Below are 13715 nucleotides of genomic sequence, written 5' to 3'. Positions count from 1 at the left end.
CTAAGTACATAATAAAAGATCATTTTATAAACTACTTCCTCATATAAAGTAAAAACTCCCTAACTTTAAACAGAATTCTTTTAGAATCAGACCATGTTAAAATCCTAACCTAGTTAGTTTGATTTAAGTTCGTGCCTAGCCAGGCATGTTGGCTCCCACCTATAATCCCAACACTTTGGCCAGCGCAGTGGCTCACACCTGTAATCCTAGCACCCTGGGAAGCACCCAGTCCACCTGGGTAGATTGCTTGAGCTCATGAGTTAAAGAACAGCCTGAGCGGGCGGCGCCTGTGGCTCAGTGAGTAGGGCGCCGGCCCCATATGCCGAGGGTGGTGGGTTTGGACCTAGCCCCGGCCAAACTGCAACAAAAAAATAGCCGGGTGTTGTGGCGGGCGCCTGTAGTCCCAGCTGCTTGGGAGGCTGAGGCAAGAGAATCGCGTAAGCCCAGGAGTTGGAGGTTGCTGTGAGCCGTGTGACACCACGGCACTCTACCCGAGGGCGGTACAGTGAGACTCTGTCTCTACAAAAAAAAAAAAAGAACAGCCTGAGCAAAAAGTGAGATCCCATCTCTACTAAAAAAAATAGAAAAACTGAGGCAAGTGGATCACTTGAGCCCAAGAGTTGGAGGTTGCTGTGAGCTATAACACCATGGCACTCTACCTAGAGCGATAGCTTTGAGACACTGTCTCAAAAAAAAGAAAAAATCCCAACACTTTGGGAGGCCAAGGCAGGAAGTTTCCTTGAAACCAGGAGCTCAGGACCAGCCTGGGCAACATAGCAAGACCTGTCCCTACAAATAATAAAAAAAAATAATAAAAAAATTAACTGGGTATGTTGGTGTGCACCTGTAGTTCTAGCAATTCAGAAGGATTATTTGAGTCTGGGAGTGAGCAGTTACAGTAGGCTGTGATCATACCCCTGCATTCCAGGCTGAGTTAGAAAGTGAGGCCTTATTTCACAAACAAAAATAATAATAAAAATAAGTAAAGTAGGGCGGCGCCCGTGGCTCAGTCGGTAGGGCGCCGGCCCCATATACCGAGGGTGGCGGGTTCAAACCCAGCCCCGGCCAAACTGCAACCAAAAATAGCCGGGCGTTGTGGCGGGTGCCTGTAGTCCCAGCTACTCGGGAGGCTGAGGCAAGAGAATCGCTGAAGCCCAGGAGTTGGAGGTTGCTGTGAGCCGTGTGACGCCACGGCACTCTACCGAGGGCAATAAGGTGAAACTCTGTCTCTACAAAAAAAAAAAAAAAAAAAAATAAGTAAAGTACATACCTAGATTGTAGCAAAGACTTGTATCTTTCCATCCATTTTCAGTCTTTGTTATACTTTCCTCTTTGGTGTTTCTGCTTGGCTGATAAAATATGAAGAACATTCTTCTCATTCTTCTTTCTTCTCTTGGAGGCCCAATCCTGACTGTCCCGGAAGAGCTTTCCTTCTTGGCTACACAATCTCAGAATTGATTGTGAGACTTTGCTGTTCACAGAGTCCAGCTTGTGACATCTAGGCTTTTGATCAGTTAAATGAACTTGTTAGAATAGCCCTTCCATATGTAAATGATTCCATGTCGTAAAATATTGACTTTGTTTCTTTTTTTTTTTTTGTAGAGACAGAGTCTCACTTTATTGCCCTCGGTAGAGTGCCGTGGCCTCACACAGCGCACAGCAACCTCCAACTCCTGGGCTTAAGCGATTCTCTTGCCTCAGCCTCCCGAGTAGCTGGGACTACAGGCGCCCGCCACAACGCCCAGCTATTTTTTGGTTGCAGTTTGGCCGGGGCCGTGTTTGAACCCGCCACCCTCGGTATATGGGGCCGGTGCCTTATCGACTGAGCCACAGACGCCGCCCAACTTTGTTTCTTAATACTTTACAATTAAACAGAGCTGCCAGAATGTTTGTTCACATATACTTTTATCAGAAGAAATTCAGGCCAGATTGACTATAAAGCTTAGTTCTGTGATCAAAGGCCATAATAATTGCCAAGTTTACTTCTCAGTTTAAAATTCATTGCTTTAGCACACATTTTTTTTTTCTCCTTCAAATGAAAAGGAAAGGTGTCTTTTTCCTTGAATAATTTTTCTGTTGTGATGTAGAGCTCTTTGTTACTTTAAGAGTTTAGAAGTTGGGAAGCATTTAATGAATGACCATTCCATGGTGCTGATAATTAATAGACTTAAAAAAACATAGTTCACACCTGCTGAATCAGAATCCACATTGTAAGAGCAATATGAAACACTTGAATCTTATAAAACACAGATTCTAAACAGATCTCCATCCTGGAACTTCCAGTCTATCAGAAAGAGAAGACAAGAACATGCGTGGCAGTAACACAGTGATGGCCTGGGGTCCTGAGAGTCCGAAGGACAATATTGCTGCATCCCAAGTAGAAAGGAAGGCCCCCCCTGGACCTCCGTAAGAGCTGCGCCAGACGGCAATCTGAGCCCACCTGGACCTCCGTAAGAGCTGTACCGCGACACCACGATCAGCGCCTGCCCGAACCTCGGTAAGAGCTGTGCTGTGACCTGCAACCTGCACCCGCCAGGCCTCTACATGCCCTGACCAGGAACTGCAGGAGCCATGCAACCCCGCGTCCTTCCTCCTATACCCTCCCTGCCTCCACACTGGCCAGGGACTCTGGTAGCCGCATGCCCTCCGGAGCCCTCCTTGCCTCTGCACGGAGCTCTTCTCCTGGCCAAAGACTGCTGGAGCCTTGGGCTTTCTGTGCCAAAGTCACTGGGAGCCAGGCACTCCCAGAACAGTGTGCACTACCCCTGCCCTGTTGCTGGATCCAGATGTGTCACACTTGGGAGCTGCTCCCACAACCAGAACTGCAAGCCTTCCTCAAGAAAACGGAAAGACAGGAAGTTAATAACTTAATGGGACATCTCAAGCAACTGGAGAAAGAAGAGCATTCCAACCCCAAACCCAGCAGAAAAAAAGAAATAACCAAAATCAGAGCAGAATTAAACGAAATCGAAAACAAAACAATTATACAACAGATCAATAAATTTGGCTTTTTGAAAAGATCAATAAAATAGATAAACCTTTGGCCAACCTAACCAGGAAAAAGAGTAAAATCCCTAATTTCATCAATCAGAAATGGTAGCAATGACCCAGCTACTCGGGAGGCTGAGGCAAGAGAATCGCTTAAGCCCAGGAGTTGGAGGTTGCTGTGAGCTGTGTGATGCCATGGCACTCTACCGAGGGCCATAAAGTGAGACTCCGTCTCTACAAAAAAAAAAGAAATGGTAGCAATGAAATAACAACAGACCCCTCAGAAATTCAAAAAATCCTCAACAAATATTACAAGAAACTCTACTGTCAGAATAGGAAAATCAGAAAGAAATCTACCAATACCTGGAAGTACGCCACCTACCAAGACTTAGCCGGAACGAAGTGGAAATGTTGAACAGGCCTGTATCAAGTTCTGAAATGGCATCAACTATACAAAATCTCCCTAAAAAGAAAAGCCCAGGACCAGATGGCTTTACGTCAGAATTCTACCAAACCTTTAAAGAATAACTAGTACCTATATTACTAAACCTCTTCCAAAATATACAAAAAGAAGAAATATTACCCAACACATTCTACGAAGCAAACATCACCTTGATCCCCAAACCAGGGAAAGACCCAACAAGAAAAGAAAATTATAGACCAATATCACTAATGAATATTGATGCAAACATACTCAATAAGATCCTAACAAACAGAATCAACAACACATCAAAAAAATTATATACCATGACCAAGTGGGATTTATCTCAGGGTCTCAAGGCTGCTTCAACGTACGTAAATCTATAAATGTAATTCAGCACATAAACTAAAAAATAAAGACCATATGATTCTCTCAATTGATGCATAAAAAGCTTCTGATAATATCCAGCATCTCTTCATGATCAGAACACTTAAGAAAATTGGTATAGAAGGGACATTTCTTATACTAATAGAGGCCATCTACAGCAAACCCACAGCCAATACTGTATTGAGTAGAGTTAAATTGAAATCATTTCCACTCAGATCAGCAACCAGGCAAGGTTGCCCTTTATCTCCATTGCTCTTTATCTTTGTAATGGAAGTTTTAGCCATTGCAATTAGGGAAGAAAAGGCGATCAAAGGTATCCACATAGGGTCAGAAGAGATCAAATTTTCACTCTTCGCAGATGATATGATCATATATCTGGAAAACACAAGGGATTCTACTACAAAACTTTTAGAAGTGATCAGGGAATACAGCAGTGTCTCAGGCTACAAAATCAACACCCATAAATCTGTAGCCTTTATATATACCAACAATAACCAAGCCGAAAAACCAATCAAGGACTCTATTCCTTTCACAGTAGTGCCAAAGAAGATGAAGTATCTGGGAGTGTACCTAACAAAGGACGTGAACGATCTCTACAAAGAGAACTATGAAACTCTAAGAAAAGAAGTAGCTGAAGATGTTAACAAATGGAAAAACATATCATTCTCATGGCTGGGAAGAATCAACATTGTTAAAATGTCCATACTGCCCAAAGCAATATATAATTTTAATGCAATTCCTATTAAAGCTCCATTGTCATATTTTAAAGATCTTGAAAAAAATAATACTTCTTTTTATATGGAATCAGAAAAAAACTCGAATAGCCAAAACATTACTCAGCAATAAAAACACAGCAGGAGGAATCACCCTACCAGACCTGGAACTGTACTATAAATCGATAGCGATCAAAACAGCATGGTACTGGCACAAAAACAGAGAAGTAGATGTCTGGAACAGAATAAAGAACCAAGAGATCAATCCAGCTACTTACCGTTATTTGATCTTTGACAAGCCAATTAAAAACATTCAGTGGGGAAAAGATTCCCTATTTAACAAATGGTGCTGAGTGAACTGGCTGGCAACCTGTAGAAGATTGAAACTGGACCCACACCTTTCACCATTAAGTAAGGTAGACTCTCACTGGATAAAAGATTTAAACTTAAGACTTGAAACTATAAAAATACTTGAAGAAAGTGCAGGAAAAACTCTTGAAGGAATCGACCTGGGTGAATATTTTATGAGGAGGACTCCCCAGGCAATTGAAGTAGTATCAAAAATACACTACTGGGACCTGATCAAACTAAAACACTTCTGCACAGCCAAGGACATAGTAAGTAAAGCAAGCAGACAGCCCTCAGAATGGGAGAAAATATTTGCAGGTTATACCTCCGATAAAGGTCTAATAACCAGAATCCACAGAAAACTCAAACGTATTAGCAAGAAAAGAACACGTGATCCCATCTCAGGGTGGGCAAGGGACTTGAAGAGAAACTTCTCTAAAGAAGACAGACGCCCGACCTACAAACACATGAAAAAAGCTTATCATCCTTAATCATCAGAGAAATGCAAATCAAAACTACTTTGAGATATTACCTAACCCCAGTAAGAGTAGCCCATATAACAAAATCCCAAAACCAGAGATGTTGGCATGGATGTGGAGAAAAGGGCACACTTTACACTGCTGATAGGAATGCACACTAATGCGTTCCTTCTGGAAGGATGTTTGGAGAATACTTAGAGACCTAAAAATAGACCTGCCATTTGATCCTACAATTCCTTTACTAAGTTTATACCCAGAAGACCAAAAATCACAATATAACAAAGACATCTGTACCAGAATGTTTATTGCAGCCCAGTTCATAATTGCTAAGTCATGGAAGAAGCCCAAGTGCCCATCGATCCACGAATGGACTAGCAAATTTTGGTACACGTATACCATGGAATATTATGCAGCCTTAAAGAAAGATGGAGACTTTACCTCTTTCATGTTTACATGGATGGAGCTGGAACATATTCTTCTTAGCAGAGTATCTCAGGAATGGAAGAAAAAGTATCTAATGTACTCAGTCCTTCTACGAATCTATTTTGTAGCTTTCACATGTGGGCTATAACCCAACTATAGCACGAGAATATGGAGAAAGGGCCAAGGAAGGGGAAGGGAGGGGGGAGGTTAGAGTGCATCTTAGAATGGGTACAGGCGAAACTTACTAAATGCAGAATACAATAACTAAGAAAATGCCATGAAGGCTACGTTGAACAGTTGGATGAGAATATTTCAGATTGTATATGAAACCAGCACATTGTACCCCTTGATTGCACTAATGTACACAGCTATGATTTAACAATAAAAAAATAATAAAAAAAAGTCTTTTGTAAAAAAAAGACACATAGACCAATGAAGCAGAATAGAAAATGCAGAAATAAATGCAAACGTGAGGTCATCTAGTTTTTGATAAGATCACCAAAATAACACAGTGGGGAAAAAATAGTCTGTGAAATAAATCGTGGTGGAAAAACTAGATATCTACATACAAAAGAATGAAGTTGGACCCTTCTCTTACACACAAAAATCAACTAAAAATGGATTAATGACCCAAATGTAAAACCTGAAAATATAAAACTTGTAGAGAAAAACCTCCTTGATAGTGGCCTTGGTGATGATATTTTTGGAGATCACAGCAAAATCATAGGCAACAAAACCAAAATAAAATAAGTGGGACTACATCAAACTAAAAATCTTCTGCACAGCAAAGAAAATAAGAGAAAAGGCAGCCTGGGGACTGGGGAAAATATTTGTAAACTGTGTATCTGATAAGGGGTTAATTTCCATACATGGAAGTCATACAATTTAATAGCAATTGATTAAAATAATTTAATTTTTTTTTTTTTTTTTGTACAGACAGAGTCTCACTGTACCGCCCTCGGGTAGAGTGCCGTGGCGTCACACGGCTCACAGCAACCTCTTAACTCTTGGGCTTACGCGATTCTCTTGCCTCAGCCTCCCGAGCAGCTGGGACTACAGGCGCCCGCCACAACGCCCGGCTATTTTTTGGTTGCAGTTTGGCCGGGGCTGGGTTTGAACCCGCCACCCTCGGCATATGGGGCTGGCGCCCTACTCACTGAGCCACAGGCGCCGCCCCAAATAATTTAATTTTTAAAAAATGGGCACAGGAACTTAATGGACTCTTCCACCAAAGAAGAGGTAAAAATGCTCAACAGGTGTGTGAAAAGGTGTCCAACATCATTAATCATTAGAGAAATAGAAATCAAAACCACAATGAGGTATCAGCTCACACCTGTTAGGAAGGCTATTATCAAAAAGATAAAAGATAACGTTTGTTGGTGAGGGTCAAAATTGGAAATAGAACTAGCCTATGATCCAGCACGCCCTCATCAGAGGAAATGACATCAGCACCTGAAGAGGTGTATGAACTCATCGCAGCATTCTTCACAGTGGCCAAGATACGCAAATAACAGAGATGAATGGATAGAGAAAATGTGCAATCTATTCATCTGTCTTACAAAAGAAGAAGATGCTGCCATTTGTGATAACACGATGAATCTGGAGGCAGGCATGTTAAGTGAAATAAGCCAGACACGGAAAGAAAAACATGGCCTGATCTCACATCTTTGTATCATCTAAAAAATGCTGAGTATTTACAAAAGAGAATAAAATGGTGCTGTACCAGGAACAGGGAATGGGGCAGCGGACCAAAATGGGAAGTGGTAGGTCCAGGGATACAAACTTGAAATTATGCAGGATGAACAGGTGTAGAGATCTAATGTGTAGCAGCATGAGGGCTGTACAGTTAGCAATATTGTGTACTGGAACTCTGCTAAAAACCACAACAAAAAGGCAATCATGTGAGATGATGTACATGTTAATTTTCTTGACTGTAGTTATCATTTTACTACATGTATGTATAAACATCATTTTGACTGCCCTAAATATATACAATAGTATGAGTAAAAAGCTAAAAATAAATAAATAAATAAACATAGTTCAGAGTTTTAAGTATTTCTCATAAAGTCATTTTGTATGAAATTGGATTTCATGAGAGAAGAATTGATTGGAAGGATATAAAAGATTTTTTTTAATTCTGCTTTGAGGACGATACCTATGGTTCAGTGGTTAGGGTGCCAGCCCTATATACTCAGGGTAGCAGGTTCAAAACTGGCTCTGGCCAAATTGCAAAAAAAAATAGCCGAGTGTTGTGGTGGGCACCTGTAGTCCCAGCTACTTGGGAGGCTAAAGCAAGGGAATCACTTAAGCCCAGGAGTTTGAAGTTGCTGTGAGCTGTGACACCATAGCACTCTACCCAGGGCGACATAGTGAGACTCTGTCTCAAAATATATATATATAAAAATAAATAAATACTGCTTTGATTTCTGAACAACTATAATTTTATTTACAAGTTTATTTCCTGACATATGTTAATGTATACTCTGTCCTTAAAAAAATAAGGCCTGGCGCCGTGGCTGATGCCTATAATCATAGCACTCTGGGAGGCTGAGGCAGGTGGATGCTTGTGCTCAGGAGTTTGGGACCATCCTGAGCAAGAGCAAGACCCCATCTCTGAAAAAAAAATAGTCAGGCATTGTGGCTGGTGCCTGTGTCCCAGCTTACTCAGGAGGCTGAGGCAAGAGAATCACCTAAGCCCTGGAGTTTGAGGTTACTGTGAGCTGTGATACGATAGCACTGTACCAAGGGTGACAAAGTGAGACTGTCTAAAAAGAAAAAAGACAGATAACACATAGATTAGTTGTATGAGCTTTCTTCTTGTCTGAAATGTTTGGGATTTTTTTTTTTTCTTTTTTTTTTTTGTAGAGACAGAGTCTTACTTTATCGCCCTCAGTAGAGTGCCATGGTGTCACACAGCTCACAGCAACCTCCAACTCCTGGGCTTAGGCGATTCTCTTGCCTCAACCTCCCAAGTAGCTGGGACTACAGGCGCCACAACGCCCGGCTATTTTTTTGTTGCAATTTGGCCAGGGCCAGGTTTGAACCTGCCACCCTCGGTATATGGGGCTGGCGCCCTAACCACTGAGCCACAGGCACTGCCCTTGTTTTGTTTTCTTGTTCTTGAGACAGAGTCTCAGTAGGGTCTCCCTCAGTAGAGTGCTCTGGCATCATAGCTCTCACAGCAACTTCAAACTCTTGGGCTCAAGTAATCCTCTTGCCTCAGCCCCAGAGTAGCTGAGACTATAGGCGCCCACCACAATACCCGACTAGTTGTAGAGATGGGTCTTACTCTGGCTCAAGATGATCTCAGACTCCTGAGCTCAAGCAATCCACCCACCTCAGCCTCCTCAGAGTGCTACCATCTGAAATGTTTTTTTTTTTTGTTTTTTTTTTTTTGTAGAGACAGAGTCTCACTTTATGGCCCTCGGTAGAGTGCCGTGGCCTCACACAGCTCACAGCAACCTCCAACTTCTGGGCTCAAGCGATTCTCCTGCCTCAGCCTCCCGAGTGGCTGGGACTACAGGCACCCGCCACAATGCCCGGCTATTTTTTGGTTGCAGTTTGGCCGGGGCCGGGTTTGAACCCGCCACCCTTGGTATATGGGGCCAGCGCCTTACCGACTGAGCCACAGGCGCCGCCCCATCTGAAATGTTTTTAAAAATCACAAAATGAATTGAAATTTTTTTGTTTCATAGATTATAGCTATAAAGTAACCAAAAGCAAAGTTCAGGAAAGGGAAAAAAATAGAAAGACAAAACAAGAAAGATCAGATAATTTACCAGTTCTAACCAGCCTCTGTTTTTATTTAAAAAAAAATTTTTACTGCTTGGGTAAATTAGGAAATTTCCAATCATGAGTAATAATGACAGACTTAACATAAATAGTTCCCGGGGAGATAAGTAGCTAAGCTGTTCTTCAGCTCGGCTCAAAGTTCAGTAATCTGCGAAAGAGTTCTAGGGGACTCTGCCCACCTAGTCTTTTTTTTTTTTTTTTGGTTTTTGGCCGGGGCTAGGTTTGAACCTGCCACCTCCGGCGTATGGGACCGGCACACTACTCCTTGAGCCACAGGCGCCACCCACTGCCCACCTAGTCTTGAAAACAATGCTATATGATTTCTTCTCAGCCCCCACTCTGTTGCTTTGCCTGATTCAGACTAGCTTATAAGTCCTCACTTATTTCTTTTATTTCTTGCCAACTTCATCAATAAAAATGTAAATTTCTTCTATTGTAAATGTCTAGCCTGGGCAACAGGGTAAGACTGTCTCAAAAACAAAAAAATTAATAGGATAGGAAGTGTAGAATTTGCTTGAGAGATAATTATACATAAGTAAAACAACTAGATAGTTCAAGGTTATCATAAACAACTGAATTATGTGTATTGAACATGAGTACTGAGAAAATTGAAGGGTCTTGGCCCCATTTAGTAGCTCACGCCTATAATTGTAGTACTCTGGGAGGCCTAAGTGAGAAGATCCTTTGAGCTCAGGAGTTCAGGACCAGCCTGAGCAAGAGTGAGACCCCATCTCTACTAAAAATAGAAAAATTAGCCAGGTGTTGTAGCGGATGCCTATAGTGCCACCTACATAGGAGGCCGAGGCAGGAGGATTGCTTGACACCCAGGAATTCAAGGTTTCTGTGAGCTAGAATGATACCTCAGCACTCTACCCAGGGCTAAAGAGTGAGACTGTGTCTCAAAAAAAGCATTCGTTTTATTATTGATAAGTGTAGGCTAAAGGAATATACGGGGCGGTGCCTGTGACTCAGTGGGTAGGGCACCGGCCCCATATACCAAGAGTTGAAGCAAGAGAATCACTTAACCCCAAGAGTTAGAGGTTGCTGTGAGCTGTGACACTACGGCACTTTACAAAGGGCAATAAAGTGGGACTCTGGCTCTACAAAAAAAAAAAAGAAAAGAAAGAAAGAACTAACACACAACACTTCATAACAGAGACTCTGTGCTCTTTGAGTGGATTGAAAGAAACCTGAGACTCTTGAATTTTTTTTTTGTTTGTTTGTTTGTTTTTGAGAAAGAGTCTCACTATATCGCCCTCAGTAGAGTGCCCTGGCGTCAGTTCACACAACCTCAAACTCTTGGCCTCAAGTAATTCTCGCCTCAGCCTCCCGAGCAGCTGGGACTATAGGCGCCTACCACAGTGCCCGGCTATTTTTTGTTGCAGTTTGGCCGGGGCTGTGTTCAAACCTGCCACCCTCAGTATATGGGGCCAGCGCCCTGTTTACTGAGCTGGTACAGAATAGAGACTCTTGAAATTTTATGTCAGGATCAGCGCCCGTAGCACAGTGGTTATGACGCCAACCACATACACCAAGCCTGGTGGGTTTGAACCCGGCTGGGGCCAACTGCAACCCTGAAATAGCCAGGTGTGGCAGGCGCCTATAGTCCCAGCTACTGGGAGGCTGAGGCAAGAGAATCCCTAAAACCCAGGAGTTGGAGGTTGCTGTGAGCTGTGATGTCATGACACTCTACGAAGGACAACATAGTGAGACTCCATCTCAAAAATTTTTTTAAAAATAAAAAAAAAAATTTTATGTCGAAAGTTTGTATATGTATACACTTTAGTGAATAGAATGAATCCATCACTTTTAAAAGACTCCTAAAGGAGTCTTCATTCCTTCAGAGCTACATGCTTATCAAATTTATTTCTTCTTCTTCTTTTTTTTTTTTTTGAGACAGAGTCTCACTATGTTGCCCTTGGTAGAGTGCTGTAGCATCATAGCTCACAGCAACCTCAAACTCTTGGGCTTAAGCAATTCTCTTGCCTCAGCCTCCCAAGTAGCTGGGACTATAAGCACCCGCCACAATGCCCAGCTATTTTTGTTGTTGTTGTTACAGTTGTCATTGTTGTTTTAGCTGGCCTGGGCTGGGTTCAAACCCACCAACTTTGGTGTATGTGGCTGGCGTAGTAACCACTGTGCTACGGGCGCTGAGCCAAATTTATTTCTTACAAGAGCTCTAAGAGGTAGATAATATTGGCTTGGTTGCCTGTGGCTCAAGCTGCTAAGGCGCCAGCCATATACACCTGAGCTGGCAGGTTCAAATCCAGCCCAGGCCCACCAAACAACAATCATGGCTGCAACCAAAAAATAGCCAGGCGTTGTGGTTGGGCACCTGTAGTCCCAGCTACTTGGGAGGCTGAGATAGGAAAATCGCTTGAGCCCAGCACTTGGAGGTTGCTGTGAGCTGTGAAACCACAGTACTCTACCCAGGGCAACAGCTTGAGGCTCTGTCTCAAAAAAAAAAAAAGAGGTAGATAATATTATAAGGGTGTTTGGAGATTACAAAGTTGGTCCTCAAGGAGAGAATGTATATGCCAGCTCACTGTAAGTGTAAGATAGAGAATGAAAAGTTTTACTAGAAAGGTATTATACCTTGGGAGGTTAGGAGGGCAAATTTATTCTAGGTCTTAAAATTGGGAAAGGCTTTTTGTCCTCAAATTCCATTATGTTAAATACTATAGGTCATCTAGTAAATATTTATCTAATGCCCACTATACTTCAGTTATTATTCTAGGCCTTGAGTAAATAATATTAAACAAGCAAAAATCTATGTTCTCATGTAGATTACATTTGAGGGGGGTGGGCGGGTTATTAGTCTTCATTTTTATTTCAGTTTTTGAACAGCAACCATTTGAAAATGTCCCTAACGGCAAGGACCTACCCCATCAATTCCAGTAGGGTCCTCCAGCCAAGGCTAGGGGCCAGGCTCCAGAATTCCCCCTCATCCACAGCAGCTATCAGACCTATTTTCTCTTTGGAGACTTGGGAAAGAAGAGGGTCTCCAGTTAGAGGGGAAATTGAGACTAAAAGTTACTGTTGGAAGGGCTGGGCTCAGACACAGCTGCCTTTGTTAATCCCAGAATATTTTGAGGTTTCATAGCAGACTCAGACTGACTGTGGGAAGGCATGCAGAGGGGCTCCTGGACTCTAGCCTCTCTCTAAAGGGGCAAGTACCACAGCACCCTTCCTCTTGGTGGGCTCAGTGCATTGCCTGCAGAAGGTGGCCTGTGGTGCTCCAGCATGCCTCAGTGTGAACTGGTCAGCTTCAGGGTAGCACCCTCTTCTCCCCTCCATTCTCCCAGCCTCAGTAGGTGGGGAATCGGGAAGGGAAGTCATACACAGGCAGATTGACCCTTCGCTCCATCTTATTTATTAAAACTTCAGAGCAGGACTGGGCGCTGTGGCTCACGCCTGTAATCCCAGCACTTGGGAGGCCAAGGTGGGCACATTGCCTGAGCTCATGAGTTCTGAGCTCATAATTTTGAGACCGGCCTGAGCTAGAGTGAAACGCTGTCTCTAAAAATAGCCAGGCATTGTGGAGGGTGCCTATAGTCCCAGTTACTATGGAGGCTGAAGCAAGATAATCACTTGAGCCCAAGAATTAGAGGTTGCTGTGAGCAATGACACCATGGCACTCTACCAGGGGTGACAAAGTGAGACTCTGTCTTTAAAAAAAAAACAAAAGAACTTTCAGAGCAACTTTGATTATTTGCCTAATAATGACTTCCAAATAATAATGTTCAGTAAATATTTGAATAGTAAAAGGATGAACCAAAAAGCTGAAAGACATCTTAAGGGATAATCCCAGTTTTTCAGGCCAGACCACAATTCACTATTATTTCTTTCAAATTTGTACAGTGGGGGTTGCGCCTGTGGCTCAAAGGGGTAGGGCACCAACCCCATATGCCAGAGGTGGCGGGTTCAAACCCAGCCCCGGCCAGAAACTGCAAAAAAAAAAAAAAAAAATTTGTACAGTGGAATAGACATTTGAAACCTGGGTTATTTCCTTAATTGCTTATGTAAAGTTTTAGTTTGATTTTCTTATATGGCTTGTAAATAATTTCTGAAGTCAGTTGCTTTTAATTTTTGTTGTTTTGTTTTGTTTTTAAGACAATGTCTCACTTTGAGGAGATTTGGCCTAAATCAAAGAATTGAACTTAG

At 42.5% G+C, this 13715-nt stretch overlaps 1 protein-coding gene across 5 annotated transcripts in view; it reads left to right on the top strand.

Moving 5' to 3' along the window:
• The window catches only part of XPNPEP3 (X-prolyl aminopeptidase 3), a 62436-nt gene that overhangs the window by 16721 nt on the left and 32000 nt on the right, over positions 1-13715 (top strand). The window lies entirely within an intron of this gene.

The sequence above is a fragment of the Nycticebus coucang genome, chromosome 3 (assembly GCF_027406575.1).
Source record: "Nycticebus coucang isolate mNycCou1 chromosome 3, mNycCou1.pri, whole genome shotgun sequence".
Taxonomy (NCBI): Eukaryota; Metazoa; Chordata; class Mammalia; order Primates; family Lorisidae; genus Nycticebus; species Nycticebus coucang.
This window is presented reverse-complemented; position numbering and strand designations above follow the sequence as displayed.